This window comes from Malus domestica, chromosome 14, assembly GCF_042453785.1.
Source record: "Malus domestica chromosome 14, GDT2T_hap1".
Taxonomy (NCBI): domain Eukaryota; kingdom Viridiplantae; phylum Streptophyta; class Magnoliopsida; order Rosales; family Rosaceae; genus Malus; species Malus domestica.
Window position 1 is genome coordinate 15,710,627 of NC_091674.1, and position 16,633 is coordinate 15,727,259.

The following is a 16,633-nucleotide window of genomic DNA, read 5'->3' on the forward strand; positions in this document are numbered from 1 at the left end:
ACCCATCGAGACACACTTCATTCCTTCAACACTCATCCTTAAGCTAGATCGAGGAGGTTAATTGAGTCAAGCTTGCCCAAAAAACAATGAAACAAAGTCGATGCCAGAGCCTTGGTAAAGAGATCTGCCAGTTGATCATGGCTTTGTGTGAAGATGGTCCGTATGACTTTAGTTTGAAGTTGAGCTCGAATAAAATGACAATCCAATTTTATATGTTTGGTTATTTCATGAAACACAAGGTTGGCAACAATGAGCATGGTTGCTTGATTATCACACATAAAGGACATCAGGGACGGAGTAGAAAACCCTAAGTTTGAAAGGAGCCCTTTAAGCCAAATAAGTTAACAAGCAGTGGCTGCCATAACTCACATCATGCATGGCTTCGCTCTCTATGTTAAGTCTCAGTTTACAATCCACGGGAGTGATGGCAGGTTTGTAGTCAAGCATGTTTGCTTTCTGAAGAAGATCCAGTACATATTTGCGTTGATGGAGAAACAGCCCCTTTGAAGAAGTTGCCATTTCAATGCCCAAAAAATACTTGAGCCACCCCAAATCTTTGATAGCAAATGTTTGATGTAGAGAACATTTCAGGGCCTCAATTTCAACAGTACTATCCCATGTGATGATGAGATCATCCACGTAGATGAGAACCACCAACTTCCCATTGGTACTAGTTCTTACAAACAGTGAGGAATCAGCATTACTTCGAACAAATCCAGCCTTCTCTAGTACTGAACTAAGCTTGGCATATAAAGCTCTTGGGGATTGTTTTAATCCATATATTGCCTTGTGCAATTTACACACCATGTTGCCTTTAAGACCATTATAGCCTAAAGGAGGCTTCATATACACTTCTTCTTGTAACTCTCCATGAAGAAAGGCATTCTTCACATCCATTTGATAAAGAGGCTATCCACAATTAACAACCACTGAGAGTAAGACTCTCATTGAATTTATCTTGGCCACATGAGCAAATGTTTCTTTATAATCTACCCCAAAGGTTTGGGTGAAACCTCGAGCCACAAGTCTAGCCTTGTGTCTTTCAATATAACCATCAAACTTAAATTTTATCTTGTAAATCCAATGACTTCCAACAACCTTTTTTCCTTGTGGTAGTTGAACTAAGCTCCAGGTCTTGTTTTGTTCTAGTGTATGAAGCTCATTAGTCATGGCTTGATTCCATTGTGGGAGAAGCAATGCTTCTTGGAAACTCCTAGGTTCACAGTGTTTATCAATTTCATTGAGAAATGCAGCATCAGGTGCAGAGAAATCACGAAAATTGATGCTTTCAGTGATAGGATGTTGTGAGGCATAAGTAACATAATCCTGCAACATAGTTGGAGGTTTCCTAGTTCGATGAGGGTTTCTTTTAATCACTTGAGACTCTGTAGGAGGTTGAGAGTGATCAGAAAGGGGCTTATCGTCCCCTTGACTGACAGTAATTGGACTAACAGTGATTTTGTCTGTTTGCACTTCTTCTCCATCTAAACTCACAGAGATTGGGTTGTCTTCAAACACCAGATGATCAAAGTTCTGAAGGAGTGGAAATAATTTAAACAATTCCTCCCCCTGATTAGTAGTAGTGCCTTTGGAAGTGAAATAAGGATAGTCCTCTTCAAACGTCACATCTCTTGACACAATGCACTTCTTAGTGACTGGATTGAAGCACCTATATCCCTTTTGAGTGGGAGAGTACCCCATAAACACACACTTGGTAGCCCTGGCATCTAATTTGTCACGATTCAAGACTTGAATGTGAATAAAGCAAACACATCCAAATACCTTGAGGTGTGTCAAATCAATTTTTCTAGTTTTTGAGTTTCAATGTATTTTTCATGTATTCAAATGCACAAGTCACAAGGTATATATGAGAGAAGAGAGGGAGTAGATGTCTGGGTAGTTAGCTACTGCAAGCAGCAAACTAGAAGGAAGAAAAGAAGGTTGTCTATCACAGCCAACTAGAGCTCACCTACTTAACCCAATCAGTCATCTTCCTAAGATCAAGGAAAAACTTTATCTACTTTACACTAATCAATCACTTCCCTTAAATTAAGGAAAAACTTATTTACAACAATATGGCCTTAAGCTTACCCTAGAGATACACTCATGGTAGCTGACTCTAGAAGCTAACCCTAAACCCATCCAGACACACTTCATTCCTTCAACAATATTTCCCATTTTTCTTTGATATACTTATGAATGGTATATGATGAATTAGACGCCTTAAACGTGGCACAAGTTTAAACTCATGCGTTAGAGGTCTCTGAGACCTCTCCGAAGAGCTGCATGGGAACACAATTCAACCCTCGTCACCTTCCACCAAAAAAGACCTAAATTTACAAGTGGCATGCTTGGATGTCTCGATTTGGAGAAATTTTTAATTGTGAAGAGAATATAAGTGGTACACCATGTATTTTAATAGAAGTGGTGGGAAACTTTATTTTTTAAGTTGTTAACTTTTTAGCACATATATCCTACTATTTGTATAATGACACGTGGTGTACCATTCCGTGTACCTGTCACATTGAAAAATCTCTCCTCGATTTGATTTGCATAGGACCTCCAATACCAGCACAAATTTCTGGGATATCATCATGTTGTTATGCCTAAAATTTAAGGTGGCAAGCATTTGGCAAAACCCCAACCAAGAAATCATGGTTTTATTTTTTATTTTTATTTTTGTAAAGCACAACATAATATTCAAGCTCAAGGCAATAGATTCACAAACTAACTTAAGGAAAAGAGATTACATAGACGTGGAAGGCCGACAAATCAATACTGCAGACCCTATGATCCAAGCAATTCGGCAAAACCAGGTGCAGTATAACGCACAAAATATATATTGCAGGCAATATGACCAGTAGTGATAACTCCTATCTACGGTGCTTGCTCATTCTAGTTGTCTCTTTCATTTTGTTGCACGGAAAATAAAAATCTCGGTTAGAAGGAGCTACTGGAAAACATTTGAACAAGAAGATCGACCATGAAAACATTATAAGCCGAAAAAAACTCTATGTGCTCTAACACCAAAACATCATGTCTAAATCTAGTATCAGCAAAACTATTCTCACAGTTTCTTGGGAAGCAAAAACTGGACCAGATGTTAAGTGGCATCATAATCTTGTTGGTTTCTTTCAAAGTGATTTTGTACTACATACTGGAGGTGGTGCATACCCTACTAACTTGAAAGCTTAATATGTGCTTTATTTGGTCTCAACGACGTGACAATGAATCACTTATATACTTGACCAACCAATTAATCACTTTACAATCTCACACTACAAGGGTTAAAGTAGTGGTTCTTCATCCTCTAAAATACCACTAAATGATAATTCTAGCCATCAAGATTTAAGAAATACCAGAGGTGCATTGTTAATTAATCCTATCACCTATTAACCAGTGGTGCTGGTTGTGATGATTGTGGTGGTGGCAACATTGGTGGTGGTAATGGCTGTGGTGGGGTTAATGCATGTAGTGGTAACTGTTGGAGATCACTTTTATTCAACAAGAGATAAAATGTGTGTTGAACAATAAATAACGTTATTTTAAAAAACTAACAAGGGTATTAAATAAATTGAAAATCTTTATCAAAGGCTCAACTACTTCATTTTTATGAAAGTAGATTTTAAAAGCTGTTGTATGGAATGACTTTTAAAATAAGCAGGATTTTTACCAAACATTTTTTTGTTGCTTAATTTTAAAGTGAAATAGCCTTTAATGAAAGAAAAAAAAAACAATATTAAAGGGGGGATAAGTTTTTCATTGTGTTTGGAATACGAGTGGTACACCGCGTATCACTATATAAGTGTAGAGAAGTTTTATTTTCAAGTTCTTAATTTTTTAAAACAAGTATCTCACCAGTTGTATAGTGAAACATGGTGTACCACCTCGTGATCTGGATACACCGAAAAATCTCTCTCAAATGGGAGTCTTAATCCTACCGATATATTTATATTATGGAAAATTTAAAGTTTTGCATAATGCAAGTACACCAAATTTGTCTGTCAAATTTGTGCACCAAATGATGCAACACCAATTAACTTTGTACTTTAATCAATTTGGAATTTGAAGAATAATTGTAATAAAAATTTATTTGATGTAGAATGTGCCACAATATTTGATGCACAAATTTAGTGTATGTAGCGCCACACACATTTTTCCCGTCAAATAAACATTCTAGATTTTTTTGTGAACAAAATGTTCTTAAAAAGCAAGTCCATCAGATATCCCTTTTAGTCACAAACTTTTCTTTATTGCAAATTTTATGGGTGAGGTTTACCTGTATTAGAGAGCTGATCAGTAATGCATTCCATATAATATTATTCATATCAAAATAGTGTTGGACATGGTCCACCTAGCATCAATGTAGTGAAATTTCTATTTGAGCACGCAAATCTAACACACTTTCAAATACAGGTGAATCCTGAAGACAGTTGAAAAAGATGGCCACATAGGCACCCCGATCAAGAAAACTCGTTATATATATGATTAAGATGTCTAAATACAAAATAAAATGTACTAAGCATCACCTAATTCAATTTTATGTACTAAGCATCACCTAATTCAATTTTACAGGTGTGGGTTCAATTCAGGTCTGGCATTGCTAGTTATTTTTTTCCCACATTTTTATGTAGATAAAATCTCCAACATTCGTTCCCGCTCTATTAGAACATCTTCAACGCAAGATGTAAAATGTCTTAATGGGCATTTTACATTTTTATGCTGGCCAGAAAGCTAGATTTTACAATTTTTCGTACTACCTGTTAACTCAATACGAAACAACACGAAAATAACGAGTTTCGGTCAACACGTTAACTAATCGGTTGTTATCGAGTCACCAGTTAAGAACCTGTTAGTAACGAGTTCATAACAGGTCTATCCGCGAGTAACCCGCTTCAACCCGTTAAAAAAAAAAAGGTTAATTTAGTAGTTTTAAACTACTAAAATAGGTGAGATTAAATCCTTACCATTGGTTGGCGGCTGTTAATGGTCAAACGGTGGTTGGTCAATTTTGACTTCTCATGAAGAATTTTTTTAATGTAGTTTGATTTTTCTTACAAAATACCAAAGCACCTAAAAAAATTCATAATAATTAATTTACAAGTGTGAAAAAATATGCAAACGATCGTTAGCACACCCCGACTTGTAATATCCACTTAGACATCCGAATCAAGCCTGAAAGGTGACGAAGCTATAAAGTATAGTGATGTAGAAAATGTAAATAAATTAAAACCTAAAAGTGACTAATTTAGAGTGCGCATGTGAGCGGGATTGAACCCATATCACACAAGTGACGTTAGAGCATAGATAAATTGCAGTAAAAGAAGAGTAAGGACATTTATACTGAAATGAGAAGCCTCTTACATGACAGCTTTTACTAGCAATCCTCGTCGTCACGAAACCTTTGCCACAAAAATCTTGGAGGGGTGAAAAACAAGGATGAGTGGGCCTGAAAAATAAAATTTTGTAAATCATTTTCGAAAATGTGTAACCCCTCGCTGTAAAACAAGTATAAAGTTTCCCGAAAATATTATAATACTAGTATGTAATACGGTACCCTGCAGCAGAAGTGAGTCAAAAGATGCAGGGTACAACAACAAGGTATCTCAACATTAAATCTCAAATCGTTATTACAAGAAATCAATGCGCATTAATGTATGTAGGCACACAAGTCCATTGCAGAGATATTCATACAATGGAACATGTTGAGTGTAGGTTTTACATTCTAGTACTACATCACGTGAGCTGTGCTAGTCCCATCACATATGAGTCCAACACATCACACAAAAGGACAAGCTGGCACCTAACTCTGGATCCAAAGTGAATGTTAACGATGCATGTGAACTACCCGTGAAACTGGTCCTTGGCCTAAGACAATACAAATAACTAAGAGACATTGTGCAAACATGTAATAATGAGCAGATAAAATGCAAGGATGTCATGCCACAAGTTTATGCTCACAAATAATATTATAATTATAAAGTTGATGCAGATCAGTTTGCCACTGTATTTATTAAATCATTGGGATAAAATCAATGACTATGGCCAATCAGAAGAACTTAATAAGATTAGTAGCTCTTAATAATAGCCAAGGTGTTTTGGACGTTTTTTGGCTGATTGGATTACTTTATTTATGTAATTTTCATTTTTTTTATCATTTTAAGTTTATTGCCTTTTTAATTTCTAAATGTATGTTATAAAATGGTTATAAATACCACCTCTTTCTGTAAGATGAAAGAGTTGGATGTTGTTGATGAATGAAATTCTCAGAGTGTTTCTCTATTTCAGTTTTGTTCCTTTCTCTTTGTGAGATTGTTCTGCTTTGTTTTTCTAGTTGTCTAAGTTGTAGGCTAGTACTAGAGACGGGGTTTTGGGGTTTTTAGGTCTCTCCTCGCACTATGAGATAGTGGACCCTATATATCAATCATATCTATCATTTTATTTCATTTCTATCCGCTGCGCCCTGCATCAGTTGGTAATCAAAGCCTTAATCGATTCTTAGGTTATCATGTTGATGTTGTCAGGCTTTTACGAAATCGATAATTTAGTCGATTGGAATTTTCTACCTATTTATGATGAGTATGATGAAGATTATATGCTTGTGATTAAAGTAGCTAATGAAATTCAATTTACTCTGCAAATCGAAACTCATTGTGATGCCGATTGGGATTCTGCCTTGATTCTGGATGAATGGAATAATGATGAAGATTTGGGTTCAATGGTTGAGGTACTTGCGGTAAAATCTATTCTTCATTTCTATAACTTTTATTATTATGTTTGGGAATCATTTGTTGCTTGTCATGTTACAAAATTTTACTTGGAGAAAAGAAATTTTTCACATTGTTAGAATTATGTCTACACTTTTCAAAGTCTAAAATATCAAAGATGTTTTGCTGTAAATTGTATGTGCACTTAAATGCAATTTATGTCATCAAGAAAAGATTAAATTCCAAACGGAACATGACAAAGTGGAGAAGAATGAAATTATTTGGAATTTTGTACTATTTGGATATGTTGATGCATGCTGAATTTGTGGTTCTTAGTTGGCTATTGTGGCAAGTACTTGTTGGGTATCCGAAAGACAAAGGAAGACCAAATAAAACTTGGGGACTAGTTTATTCGAGAAGAACATATTATGTGTTCTATGATGGGTTTCTCTTTAAAGGGAATCAACTTTGTATACCTGAGTCTAGTTTGAGGCTGTAGATCATACAAGAGTTACATAATGATGGCCGCGTTGGAAGGGACAAAACCTTTACACTAGTGTTTTTTTCTCATTTCTGGCCTGCCATGCGTAAAGAGGTATATTGTTTTGTGGAACAAAGTCGAATCTGTCAAGTTTCTAAAGGCAAGGCGACGAACACTGCTTTGTACATGCCATTACCTAGTCAATCACAACCATGGGTGGACATGAGAAAGGATTTTGTTTTGGGTTTGCCTCATACTCAGCATGGTGTAGACTCAATTTTTGTTGTGGGGGATCAATTTTCTAAAATGGCTTACCTTATTGCCTACAAGAAGACAATGGATGCTTTAGAAGTTGCTAAGTTATTATTTTGTGGCATGTACTGACTTCTTGGATTACCAAGTTCGATTGTTTCAATCATGACACCAAGTTACCAAGCCATATTCAATGTGTTCAAACTGAAACACTTCATTCCATACAGAGGGGACATCGATGATACTGGAAATGCAAATTCGAGGGCGAATTTTCTCCAACCCCAAGATGATGATGCATATCAATTTGCCACTATATTTATTGAATCATTGGGATAAAATCAATGACTATGGCTTATTAGAAGAACTTAATAACATTAGTAGCTCTTAATAATAGCCAAGGCGTTTTGGACGTTTTTTGGCTGATTGGATTACTTTCTTTATGTAATGTTCAGTTTTTTATCAGTCCAAACAAATAGGTACTTATCAAGTTTGCTGTCAAGGTTCTTGTGTGGTTCAACAAAATGTTGATATGGAATCTTGTCTAATTATTAAAAATGCTGATTACAAAGAATTTTTGAAGTTGGAGTTTCATGATTTAATGAGTTCATTGGAAACTTTTGGATATGTTGATTTAATTGGGGTTGATGTCTTCTACTTCAAAATTTCCAAAGTTTTGGTTGACATTATAAATAATGAAAAAGAATGTCAAGGTTGCGAGGTATGCTATTAAGGGTGCTTTTCACACTTCAAAAGTCAATATTAAATGCTCCAAATACCTATTTGTTTGGACTGGTAGAGTTCAATTTTATTGCTCCAAATCAAATGATGATCCGAATTCAAGGACAAATTCTCTCCAACCCCACGAGAATGATGCAGGCCAAAGACTAAAGGCGTTATTACATAAAATTACTGGCAACTGGGATTTAAGTTTTATAATATAATACGTGCATTTTTAGAGTTATAATGCATGTATCTAGCTTTAAATTTGTGGCTTATGGAATTCCTAGGTTAATGACATTTTAAGAAATCATTTAGTTTTTTAGGAGTTATATTGTAAGCCTTTATGTTTTATGTCTTTTAATATTTTTCACTTTAAGTTGTAAGCCTATAAATACTTGTATTTATAAAGAAGGAGGGGAGAACTTGTTTGAATTATCATATTAATATTTGAGTTGTAAACTCGTTTTTATGTGCCTTTCTCTTAGTTAAGAGTCTGCATCTTTGTTCTTTCTAGTGTCTACATTGTAGGTTGGTACTATAACCAAAGTTTATAGGGTTTTTAGGCCTCTTCTCTCACTAAGAGATAGTGGACCCTACCTATCCATCCTTTTTATCCTAATTTTTTGTTCTCATTTCATTTTATTCATTTCTGTCCGTTGTGCCCTGCATCAAAAGTGTACGAAAAGTTTATTTGTAAAGCTAAATATGACATGTCACATCATAATATATAAAAGCAGTTATCAAGAAAAATCACATATACACATATATACTTAAAAAATGAAAAAACTCACTCACAAGTACATACATGTCGTAACCGTCCAATTATTATGCTCATGGTACACCTTCGGATGGTCCTCTCCTAAACGGAAAATTACTACACTAATCATTAAAGTAAGGGAATTGTTATTAGTACTCCAAAAATCTCATTTGGCACTCCAAACTTTCTATAATTAGAAAGAAAAATACACTTGTGAGGAGTGTAGAATGAGATTTTTGGAGTGCTAATAACAGTTCCCTAAAGCAATAAAATTAATGCAATAAACTTAATTTCCCTTAGTTTGCACAAGAATGAGATTTATGTTGGAAATTTGGGAAGAAATTGAAACGGGCCCATTCGGAGCCATTGCACAACTAAATTTAACGCATAATATGTCAAAACGAAGCTTAGGATGAGAGAAATAAGATTATACCAATTTTAAGGTCAAAAGTTGGCTAGAGCTCATCGGAAAATGACCTGAAAGTGACGGTCCAAGTTGGAGTTCTTTGTGTTCGTCGATTTCAAAATGGATTCGAGAATGCAAGCTCAAACCCAAGGCCTAAGGGTTATGAGAAGTCATTCTACACAACTCAACCAAATCAACGAGGTTTAGCTGGAGTTAGCTTGGAAAAATCGTACAACTCGCCGGAAAAGATGTTGCATTAAGAAAAAGCTAAATGGTATGTCCCAAAAGCCACATGCATGTCAAGGAATCATTTGAACAACTTGAGGAAAGCTCACAAAGTGAAGAAATTGAAGCTTACCGAGATGGTTTGAACCGTTGGGTTCCATCGAGATACGAGATGAAAACATCGTATTTTTCCTGAGCTAGGCAAAACCATGAGATTTGGAACGAATTGTAGAGTGTCCTTGATGTCTTAAGAGTTTTTTTTTGGGTGGCTTTGCGTGAAGCTTAGAGAAGATGGTGATGTTTTGAGAATTTTGGAGGTGGTTGTGGTGGTGTTTTTATGTGCACCGAGAAGGAGAGAATGAGGAGAGAGCTACGTGAGAGAGTTTATTGATGAGAGAAGGTTGAGTGGGTAGAAAGAGAGAGAGAATCGATTGAAATGAGGGAAAATGGGACTATGAGGGAGAGAGATGTGAGGGAAAAGTGATGGGATATGGCGTGTGTGTGTATAAGAGAGAGAGAGAGAGAGAGAGAGAGAGAGAGAGAGACATGAGATAGTGGGAGAGAGAAAATATATTTAAAAAAGTGGAAAATAAATGATGTCTGATGGATGATGGCACAAAAGTGTGGGTTTTCAAAACCTAATAAAACAATATTAAATTGTCTACTTGCTGCACACTTAAACCAAATTTCTTGGTTTGCAACTCACACAACCCACAAGGCTAATTAGAAATTCAGACCAAAGCAGTGGCACACTGCATAAGAATTTCGAATTTGAATTTGCCTAAGGTATTTTTACACAGTTTTGATTATAACTTGTTTGTTATAACTTCAAATTGGGTTCCGTTTATGACCACGTGTTCGTAAAAATAAGTACTATTCAAGAATAGTAAAATAAGAGTGGAAAAATGAAGGAAAATTTAAGGTCCACGTGGATGGCCTAAGTAGCATCTCAGGCGCATTTTGATCATTTCACTATTACTGAGAATAAAATATAATAAATTTGATACGGGATGTCATAATCTACCCCCTTAAGAAAATTTCATCCTCAAAATTAAAACAAAAGAATTTAATCAAAGAAGGAGTACGGATACAAGTCTCTCACATGTTCTTCAATTTCCCATGAAGCCTTTTCAGCATAGTGGTTTCCCTGAATTATGTATCGCTTGCTTTCATGGGATCGTAGTGATGAGCACTACGAGTGTATGTGTGTGTGTGTCTTTGGGTCAAGCCCAAACAATAATTAATTTGGCACAAGGCCTAATTAAAAAAATACTACCATAAATGGGCGCCTACTTGCTTGACGAACGTAACGAATAAGTTATCGATATTTCAGTCTACAGTCTACAGCCTGCAATACCAATAACCGATTATTGTCTCGATAAACATGTAATGGAATCCTGAGGGTGCAAAATTATTATTTTGCCACTATTGGGAAAAGTGCATAAATTGTCTGATTTACAGATCATTCACACTCGTGTGTTTGTAAGAACACATACTACCTAGAAAGTTTTGAAAGGGAACAGGAAGTGATAAGGACTCAGATGGCCATGCATGAAATCCATGTAGGATTTCCACTTAGTCGACCATGGGCACTTCGAAATTTTTTGGCGTTAAGGAATAAAATAAGAATAAATGTGGGATGGAATTGTGCCAAGTGCTTTAGAGGGTGTCTCTGTGGGCCGACGGAAGATGGGCATTTTAGTAAGTCAGTTGACAATCACCGAAGTCTCCACGTGTACGAGGTGACTCATACATGAAGTCCATGGTGATATTCTCTTATATCCATCTGGATATAAGGAGTGACTGTAACAACTCGAACAATTTCTTTCTTTCTGCTTTAACTTGCTTACAAATCGGGTATTTGCTTAATAACTAAGCAATCTCCTTTTTCATCCCAAGTAAAAAGTAAAAGGGTCGAACTTGAAAATTAGTTAACAAAGTTTTCTAATGATCTGTAAGCAATGTCACATCAATACTCGTGAGTTGTAACTAAAATGGGATAGGACAAGCTGAAAGGTATTCGATCATTCATGTGTTTTTCTGTTGAAGTCGTCAATAACTATGTTTACATAACCAGGGTAGTACAAGAGGGTGCAATTGTAGACACTAATTGATTTTTTTTTATCTCCGCTGTCTGCAATTAAACTTCTTCCAAGTAAAGATGTATTTGAGAGGGTTATCAGAGTCGATGAAGATTTCAGCATGTTTCTCTGTAGAGAAACCATTAAGTTTTCTATAAAGGCAACAATTGTCAACTCTAAGTCATAGGTAAGATAGTTCACTTCATGTGTTCCAGTTGTTGGAAGGCATAAACAGTTACCCTACCATGCTGCATCAGCACGCAGCCAGATCATTCAGTGAAGTATCATGGTAGAATTTGAAATTATTGGTGTCATTGAGAAATGTAAGAACAATAGTCGAAAAGAGACAACACCTTAGTTGTCAGAAACTTAATCACATTCATGTCTAAAACAAAACTAACTTCTTTCTTGGTCAGCTTTGTAAGGAATAAGGCTATGGTGGAGAAAGTTAAAACAGACCGTCAATGGCAATCGGCAAGACTAAGGATACCTCGTATTTTGCAAAACCTTGTGGGGGTTCCAAATTTTTTGTTCTTCAATTGCAACATTTTTGGGGATTGACAAGAATGTTGTCTAATGAGATCACGTCTCCCAAAAAGGCACATGATCTAAACAAAACAGGCATTTGGGAAATTTAGTGTAACGCTAATTCACTTTGAAATTGCTCAGATCAAATCATTGGTGCCTAGAAATTTTGACTTCATTATTGGAGTAAACAAGGAAGTTCTTGATAAGGTTATCATGAATTTCTCAAGATATGGGCAGAATGCGCAGTCCGTCAGGTTCATGAATGATATTGGAGCATTTGTCAACCTGCATGACATCATAAGGAACTCACAATGAACATGTCGAGTCTTGAACATAGTCCTAGGAAAATCATCATTTTTTGTCTGTAGTTGGTCACAACTAAACTTCAGATCAATCTCAAAGAAAGCTGGGGTTCTATAAAGTTGGTCGGACAGATCATCATTTCGAGACAGGATTAATGATTTTTAATTATCACCCAATTAAATTGCTAGTAAACAATGTACAGTCTTAAGGTTCAGTTCTTGCTCTACATGAATGGAAGCAAAGGTCTCTATGATGAAGGTTCAAGGAAGATAAGTGTTATCATTGGACGTAGGTCAATGGTGCTTCACACATCTCAATCTAGTGGTATCACAAATAGATATTTATGAATGATGTCAGGAATTTAGGTTGACCGGGTTCACAGTTTCTAGTTGTACTGGATTGTCATCTTTCTTTACAACACATGCTTATAAGCCTTCACAACTTTTCTCAATAAATGTTTTGTGTTTACGGTGGGATTTTGTGCTTCAGTTTCTAATGTTTACCAGTGGAGCTGACCATTGGGATGACAGGTCGTCGAAAAATGACTACTTTCGGTCAATGCTCCACCAAAGGAATAATAATAATGTAGTCGATCCATCTCTTAGACGTGGAATTCCATGATATCCAATAAAATAAGATTAATTGGCATTACTGGATTGGTAATGAAATGGTGCAACCACTACACTTGCACTAGACATATTGCCTTGTGGCATTGGAATTCTCAAGATGTACCAGACTAAGGTACCATGTGGTTGAAGTATTTCAGCAAATAAGAATAATATGACTTGTTTATACCATATTTAGGGCCTCGTATTTAGATCTTGTATGAATACTCGAGGGACTTAAATGTAATTATGTGATAAAAGAAGGGGGAAATATGTAATAAGTGAGGAGTCCTTATTCTATAAAAGGACCCCTCACCCTCACAATTATGGGGGGTCTCATTCTCATCCTGAGAGGACAATTCCTAGGCCATCCGAGACCTCACTCTCTCCCTTAGAGGCTCTGAATCTCTCTCCCTCACTCCCCTCACATCTCAGATAAATACATAATCAGTGTGGACGTAGCTCAAACCTTAGGGTGAACCACGATACATCTTGTGTCATTTACTTTCATGCAGATTCACGGTCCGATTTACGTTGTTCCAAGACCATCCGGTTTTGTGCATCAACATTTGGCGCCGTCTATGGGAAATGACACAAAAAGCTATGTCAGTTCTCTCTCAATTTTTCACCTCCGCCGTGGATCTGCAAAACCCACATAGAGACACAATCTCTCTCTCAAACTCCTTATTCCCTCACGCCCCCACTTCGATCTCACTGGCCTCCTTCTCTCTTTCTCTAATTTGTGGTCGAGTCACTCATTGAGTCACAAAGTAGTGTTGTCTCTGCCTTCCCTCAAGTACTTGGATCTCCGCTTCAACGAGTTCGAAGGCTCCGTCCCCTCCTAGCTCTTCGATAAGGATCTCGATGTAGTTTTTCTTAACGACAATAGGTTCCGATTCAGCATCCCCCACAATCTTGGCGACACCCAAGAGCTGTGCAACGCCATACCTTCCACTAGGTTATGATCCAGCCCGAGATGGCTTTCTTCCATGACTGTTCTAGTCTTACCCAAAAAGGCCGCCGAAGACGCCATCGGACGATGGTGATGCCATTGCTGACGATTACCTGCTAAAGGAGAGTGAGAATGAATCGAGGCCCGTTGAGAAGTGCATGGTGCTAGCCGACGAAAATGCCGACGGAGCAGCAGGCAACGAAGAACGTCATCGGGATCTATCAGCTAGTAGACGCAGGAAGGCCATTGAGTTTGCCCACTCCGTCTGGAGGAGTCAGATCTAGCAGCTACTAGCCTTACTATTTTTCGTGCAATGAAGATTCCCATACCAGCATATCCAAGATCAGGTGGGAATTAACATTCGGCGGTCGTCGTCCATCATCAGCCCCCGCTCGCATTTCCACAGTTCCCAATTCGTGCTGCTGCTGCTGCACCTGGATAAGCCACGATTCACAGTGAAGAACTGCAGAAAGGATGTTTCTCCCCTCTCCGCCACTTCCACTGCTTGCACTATCCTCGGTGTCCAGCCTTCCTCTTCCACTCTTGACTAAACTTTGGCTGATATTCCACCTGATGATTATTCTTAGAGAAAGTACAGTCAAAAGAAAAAGAAAAAGAGAAAGGCAGTGAAGACTCATTTTTCTTTATTATTCCAAGCCATATGCAAATAGAGGGAAGACGGATGGTCTATGTCTTCCCCCAGTCCCACCATGTGCTAGTGTAAAGCCGGGCCCAGATATAAGGAAGGTGTTTTTAAAGAATCAGGAGCTAGAAATGCTGTATTAGATGCGGACGTCCCACTATGTCTTCACATGCCTCATAAGCTTTATCAGTGCTTTTCTGAAATTTGGAGGAAGAGAGAGACTAAAGAAGCTTTTTTGGAAAAGCCGATGTGGACAACACAAACAAATCAACTGCTGACGCACAAAGGGTTGGGCTACCAAAAAAATTGATTCTTTCGTGATTGCAAATAAGACCCATTTTTCTTTATTATTTTGCTTTATCATTATTGCTTCTCTAAGCCACCACCAAAGAATGATGAAACAACCCACTACTCAATCAGTCTCGGAGATAATTGCAGAACAGCAAAAGCAAAGCAGAAAAAACTGAGAAAAAACAGAAAGCAAAAGGAAGGCTTTCCTCTGCGAGAGCACATGGGTACACTGCAAAAGCAAGGAATAACACATCACCAGAGTGATGTGGTTTACTTTCCTTATTTTTGAATGATGTAATTTATTTTCCGTATCTTTCAGAGATATCTGTATAAACCCCATTACAGGGTAAAAAAAAAAAAAAAAAAAAGAAAAAAAACGGCTGAGCCCAAAATAAATGGGCTGAAATGTTGTGTAGAGAGCGAAGGTCCATAAGCCTAAAATAGCACCAACCAGGTCATCAAAAGTACGCCTAGTACTCCACAATTATTCGGCAACCCGCCGCTCTTACCACCAACCAGGTGATCAAAAGTACGCCAAGTACTATAAAATTATTCGGCAGCCTGCCGCTATTACTACCAACCAGGTGATGAAATGTACAACCCGTACTCTAATATCATTTGGCAACTAGCCATTCAAGTCACCAACCAGGTGATGAAATGTACAACCCGTACTCTAATATCATTTGGCAACTAGCCATTCATGCCACCAACCAGGTGATGAAGGGTTGGTTTGATATTGCTGTGCTTTGAAAAAAAGCTGCTGTGAGAATAAGCGGCTGTGAAATAAAGCAGCAGAGTGTTTGGTAAACTTTTTTGTAAAAGTGCTTTTGGAAAAAAAAGCAGTCTGATAGTGGGTCTTTTCATTAAAGGAGCACTGTAGCTCCGTGTGCTTTGACAAAAAGCCAGTTTTCCAAAGCTGCAAATAGCAGCTTCAGCTTTTTCCTTTGATTTCAGCTTATTCTCACAGCAGCTTCCAAAATAAGCCCTTTTTTTCAGTTTACCAAACACCTAAAACCCTTACAGCTTTTTTTCATAGGTGCTTTTTTTTAAGCACCTCACTCCCAAACCAGGTCGAAATGTACAACCTGTACTCTCCTTCATGCCACCAACCAGGTGATCAAAAGTACACCCAGTACTCCAAATTATACATGAACATTACTCATGTCATTTATACATAAACATTCATGAGCATCACTCATGACAATCATACATAAACATTCATGACCATCATTCATGTCAACATTCATGAGCATCACTCATGTTAACATTCATGAGCATCACTCATGACAACATCCATGAGCATCACTCATGTCAATCAACATAAACATTCATGAGCATCACTCATGTCAATCAGCTTCAAAAGCTTCATTTACATAGCTCTAAGCTTCAAAAGCGTCATTTACAGAGCTCTAGCTTCAAAATCGTCATTTACAGAGCTCTAGCTTAAAGCTTCACCTACAAAGCTTCAATGCAGGGTATACAAATACCGCATCCGAACAAATGCCACTTCGGCCTATACATGGATTCAATTTGAAGTCTCCAGCCAACAGACTCTATTGACTGAAGACTTGGGGGACTACATTATGTACCATATATTAGGCCTTAACTGGGCCTCATGAAAAATACTTGGGAGACTTAGTCCATTATTTATGTATTAAGGAGCGAGCCCTTATTTTATAAAA

The 16,633-nt window shown here is 37.3% G+C and overlaps 1 long non-coding RNA gene across 3 annotated transcripts; it reads right to left on the bottom strand.

Annotated features, from left to right (window-relative positions):
- Window positions 1-4,998: 4,998 nt before the first annotated feature.
- Window positions 4,999-10,043, bottom strand: LOC108169981 (uncharacterized). 3 transcript variants are annotated; one of them, XR_011575627.1, is made up of 4 exons: window positions 9,682-10,043; window positions 9,351-9,498; window positions 5,365-5,449; window positions 4,999-5,175 (listed from the first exon to the last, which is right to left on the bottom strand). It is a non-coding gene; the product is annotated as an uncharacterized lncRNA (long non-coding RNA). The 3 variants fall into 3 exon arrangements; XR_011575626.1 differs by having other exon boundaries at window positions 5,345-5,449; XR_011575625.1 differs by having other exon boundaries at window positions 4,999-5,449; window positions 9,682-10,039.
- Between the last annotated feature and the right edge of the window lie 6,590 nt (window positions 10,044-16,633).